This window comes from Marmota monax, unplaced genomic scaffold (genome assembly GCF_021218885.2).
Source record: "Marmota monax isolate L192 unplaced genomic scaffold, Marmota_monax_Labrador192_F-V1.1 WCK01_AAM20220418_F8-fsc00092, whole genome shotgun sequence".
Classification (NCBI taxonomy): Eukaryota; Metazoa; Chordata; class Mammalia; order Rodentia; family Sciuridae; genus Marmota; species Marmota monax.
In genome coordinates this window covers 842,374-847,513 of record NW_026692583.1, presented here as the reverse complement: position 1 = coordinate 847,513, position 5,140 = coordinate 842,374, and the positions used below count along the sequence as shown (strand labels likewise).

The 5,140-nt window shown below is 55.1% G+C and overlaps 1 long non-coding RNA gene across 1 annotated transcript; it reads left to right on the top strand.

The window, feature by feature from the left end:
* Positions 1-699: 699 nt before the first annotated feature.
* LOC124093531 (uncharacterized) lies at positions 700-4,224 on the top strand. Its single transcript, XR_006851988.2, has 4 exons — positions 700-939; positions 2,247-2,297; positions 2,505-2,665; positions 3,219-4,224. It is a non-coding gene; the product is annotated as an uncharacterized LOC124093531 (long non-coding RNA).
* Positions 4,225-5,140: the final 916 nt, after the last annotated feature.

Below are 5,140 nucleotides of genomic sequence, written 5' to 3'. Positions count from 1 at the left end.
GACTTAGATGGAATCCTTTATATATATATATATATATATATATATATATATATATATATATATATATATATATATATATATATATAGGGTAAGTAGAAGTTGGGTCTGTGAGTTCCCCAGAGACCTTACTCAAGTGGAGGTTGAGCCCCTGTGACCTCCACCAGTAGCCCACACCCTTGAGTGAGCCATGGACACCAGTCGCGAGATCCAGGATGGACCAGGGAAGGGGCCGGGCTGCTCTAGGCGCTTCCCCCCTGGGCTCTTCTTCCTTGGCCACCGGGTGTCTCTCTGGCACCTCTCACCAGGGAGAGCGGCCCCTCACCTGCCCATTAACCTGAGGCCCAGGAGCTTCTGACCCAGCAGTAGAGGAGGAGGATCAGTCGTGGAGGCAGAGAGGACTGTGGACCCCCGCATGTCCCCAGTTAAGGTTTCTGCAACATTCTGCTGCGGGGTGAGTGGACTTGGGGATTGCTTTCTCTTCCCGAGCAGGCCGTGTGTACGACGGGAGGGATGGGGCTCTGATGCGGGACTTGGTGATCTGAAGCCAGGGGTTCTGGGCTGGGGCAGATGGCTGCCTTGACTAAGGCTGGCCTCGCCGTGAAGCACAGGACACATAGGGCCACCCTTGTCTGGGTGGGGGGAAGGCTGGGAAGAACACTGTCTTCTAAGAGCCCAAATTACATGTGTGCACAGCCCACAGGAAGCACAATGTCATGACCACATTGAATGCCAAGGGCTTTTACTTCAGCTGGATGGTACTTGGGAGAATATGTCTCTCTGGACACGTCTGAGTCTATCCAAGAAAAGCAACAGTTCTGGGACACTCTGCGCCTGTCGGCCACAAGGCCAGGCAGGAACTAGAAGAGCTGGGAACATTTTATAACACAACATGGGAAAGGAAAACCCAAACTGTCTATATGGAACCTACATCGGCTGTAGGTAAGAGGGGTGGGACCTCAGGACTCAGAAGTAGGAGGACAGGGGGACCACCCATAAGGGGGACTTGGGGCCTCTGCACTGGTCGGGGTTTCAAGCCCAGAAATTTCAAGCACAAGTGGTCAGCTGCTGGGGTTTTGAGCTTCACACACATGGGAACGTGGAGCAGTCCTGTGGGGTTCAGCCATCAGCTGTTCCCTGATTACCTTTCCTTGTCCCCTCCCCTCCACCCTCAGGTCCTAGTATTTGAATCTAGGACATCTCAGGATTTTTCTTTTATCACATGGTAAAGGGAAATTAAGATTGCAGATGCAATAAGGCTCCTGGTCAGCGGACTTGAAGACAGGGAGATTGCCTTGGTCATCCCAGAGGGCCTGCTGTCATCAGGAGGCTTAACAGGAGAGGAAGGAAATGAAGTGGAGGGGGGGTGACAGGATGTTGGAAGGAATCAACCACCGTGACTGGCTCCCAAGAAGCCCCAGCCAAAGCACGCGGGCAGCTGTCGGCACCAGAAGAGGGAAGTGTGGCTTCTCCTGGGGGCTCCTGGGCACAGCTTGCCACACCCGCTTTCTAGTCCAGCAAGACTCGGGTCAGACGCTGGCCCACAGAACTATGATGAGGGTCAATTTACATTGCCTTAAGTATCTGAGTTTGAGGTCAGTTGTTACAGCATCAAAAGGAACTCAATACCAGGGACAGTAATATACCTACTCATGGGGCACCTGTGGAACTGTTAGTTCATGGGAAATGCCTAGAGTAGTGCCTGGCACCATGTAACGCTGGTGAGGGGGAGAGGACAACGTGGTGATGGGATGGTGATGGTGATGGTGAGAGTGGTGATGGAGAAAGTGAGGCTGGTGATGGTGATGCCGGTGATGATGCTGGCGATGGTGATGGTGATAGTGATGATGATGATGGTGATGGTGGTGATGGTGATACAGGGAGGCCAAGGTGATGGTGATGATGATAGTGATAGTGGTGACGATGACAGTGATGGTGATGGAGATAGTGATGTTGGTGATGGTGATGGTGATGGTGGTAATGGTGATACTGGTGATGGTGGTAAGGATGGTGGAGATGGTGATAGTGATGGTGATGGTGGTGACGTTGGTGATGGAGATAGTGATGTTGGTGATGGAGATGGTGATGTTGGTGATGGTGATGGTGATGGTGATGGTGGTGATGGTGATGGTGACGATGGTGATGGTGTTTTTCCTCTTTGCTGGGGGGTGGGATCCAGGGCCTCACACATGCTAGGCAAGTGCTCTGCCTCTGAGCACCACCCCAGCCTTACACTCTATTCCAATTAGATGGTGCTGTGCTAGATCAAACTGTGCCAATGGACCTGGATGTGACCTTGGGTAAGTCCTTTGTCCCCCTGGCTTCTGTCTCTTTGTTTATAAGCCAGGTCATCTCCAAGGTCCCCTGGGTTTTGAGGGCTGGAATTTCTTTTGGGAAGCATTGATAAGGCTGCCTCAGCAGAAGGGGGTGGGGTGGGGCTTGAGGAAGGTTGGCGGTGCCCGTGAGGATGGTGGCAGGGCTGAGTGTCATTATTCATGCTCTTGCAGACACGCGGGCCATTTGTAACCCAAGGAGAGGGACTCTCGCACAGGGAGAGATTAAATGGTGGAGCGTGGTGAGCTGACAGAGGAGAACCTAGTGAAAGCAGCAAAAAGATTTAAGACAGAGGCAGGAGTTAACCTTGGAGGCGCCAGGAGACCGCGACCAGGTGAGAAATAAATGAAACAATTAGCACACTCATCAAAACCATCCCTGAAAGCACATGAGCTGGGGATTCGGCGGGAGGACACGGCTTCAGGTGCTGCAGGGAGCTGGGACAGGGAGCCCATGCTTGCTCTAGGGAGGACCACAGGCCAGTGGAGGAGAATGCAGGCAGCCGAGCGAGCTTCAGGAGGGGGCCGAGCCTGGGCCAGCTGGGCAGTGCTCAGCCAAGCAGGCCGCCTAGGAAGGGCCCTGGAGGCCAAGGTGACACTGACCACAGCCCACAGGCCAAGAGAACAGAGTCAAGGGCAAAATGAGAGTGTGTTTCTCTCTGACCCTGCGACCTCTTCCCCCAGTTTGGTGTGGGGGCTGGAACGTTGGGCCAGATGGTGAGTGTAGCTCCATGCTGACGGCCACGCTGGGTGCCAGCCACTGATTGATGGCCCATTTCCACACTTCTTTCACTTGCCATGTGGTCTTGGGAGAGTCACTTAGCCTCTCTGGGCCTCAGTTTCCTTAGGGAGTGTTGAGAGCTGTCCTCATATTCTTGTATGTCGAAGCCCAAGTCCCTCAGATGCGGCTGTCTTTGGAGAGATCTTTGCTGGGCCCTGATCCAGTGTGGCTGTGCCTTGGAAGGAGAACTTTGACGGACACTCCCAGGAGGACCATGTGAAGACGGAGGAGGCAGCCTCCACAAGCCCAGGAGAGGCTCAAACTTGGACTCAGATGTAGTTTGAGACACAGGTGCTGTGGGTGAAGCCCCTTGGTCTGGGGTGCTTCCCCCTCCAGGGAGGGTGCCTCTGCTCTGCACTCCAGATCGTTCTGGGCTGGAGCATCCTTTGAAGATCGTGGATTCCAATGCCAGGGTCGAGTGGCGCCCAGCTCCCCAGCTCCGGCTGGCGCATTCTGGCCTGAGTCCTACTCTTGCATCTCTTGGGGGTGCTCAGACAGAGGCTCAACAGAGTCACCACGGTGACCACCCTACTGTGCCCTCATTGCCTGCTCTCCTTTCCCTGCTGTGAAAGCGACCCTCTCACCTGGAAGGAAAGGGCCACGGTTGGCCTATTTGGTTCCCAGGTTTTTCTGATGGGATAAATGGCCGACTTCCCAGCCTGGGAGGAGGGGCCTTCCCAATCTCCCCACCTGACTCCTCAGCCAGGGACCAGCATGGCCGTCGGTGACAGCCCACGCTAGTCCTCCCTGCTCAGCCTTGGCCTCCTTCTGTGCCCAAGAAAGACAGCAGGGTGTGGGGAGCAGAGAAACCCAGCCCTATTTCCTCCTGTGCCTCAAAACTGAAACCCCATTCATCCTCTGGCCTCCAACTGGAGGTCGGCCTTGTGTTCCTTTCTTTGGCTTCTGGCCCGTGACTTGACAAAAAAGAACCTGGCGTCCTGTGGGCCAAATCCAGAGGTTTCTTTGCTTTCTTTCTTCTCCCCTGCCCACCCCTCCCCCCGGGGTTTAAAGTCAGTCTCCAGATGCCCACTGTCCTGCTGGTTTTGAGTTCAGCCAGGCAGGATTTCCTTACGGGACACACGGCCATTCTCTCCCTGTCCCTCTCCCCACCGCCCTCCTGTCCCTTCTCTGGTGCGGCTCAGTCTGTTTGTGGCTAACGAGGCCAGCAAGTTGACCTTGGAGTCGGGTGTGTAAAATGAGGATGCTTGAAGTCGGGCCCAGAGGCGTCTCTTCCAAATAAACCCCGGTGCCCCCGGTGGAAAATCCCAGCTCTCCAAACATGAGCCTGAGGCTGCTCTGGGCCTGAGAGGCGCTGTGTTCGAGTTATTCAAAGGACACTTCTTATTTTGCAAGGACCAGAGGTACTCTTGGAGGTCCATTCTGTCCCAGGTGGGGACGGCTGTTTAGCTGGACACTGAAAACAGAGCAATTCCAGCAGGGCCTCGTGTTGGTGACCTTGGCTGACTGCGGAGGCCGTGAGAAATCTGGGGCACGGAGAGGCTAGCGCCGGCTTGTCATAGGACAGGTGCCCCAGGACATCTGCTACAGGGCACTGCTTGTCCTGGGCTGGCCCAGGCTGTCAGGCGCTGACAGGGAGAGGGAAGGAAGACATCTCAGAGCACTGCACCTGTGAGCTGGGCCCGGTCCCTTGCCGGTTCTCACATTTGTCCCTCTTGTCCTCTGCTGGTTCTTCCGTCCTGCCAGTTTAACTGGAGCATCCACAGCTGGACTCGCCCTCCGGCCCTTCAGGCATCTGCTTTGGTCTGGCCTCCCTGGTGGTGGCTCTGCAGGTGTCAGGGTGGCTGTCCACTCCAGGTGTCGGCGTGGCTTTCTGACACCAGTACACCCAGCATCTGTGGCCTCTCAAGAGGAAGAAGGCCTCTCTTCACACCCGAGCTTCCCGGGTCACCATAAGCAGGGAGTGACTCTAGTTTGTCCTTGCTCATGAGACCCAAAGAAGTGACCCCGCCTTGTCCTGCTTTGTGCCTTTGTCCTTTTACTCTTCACCACATGTTCATGGGATGGCTGG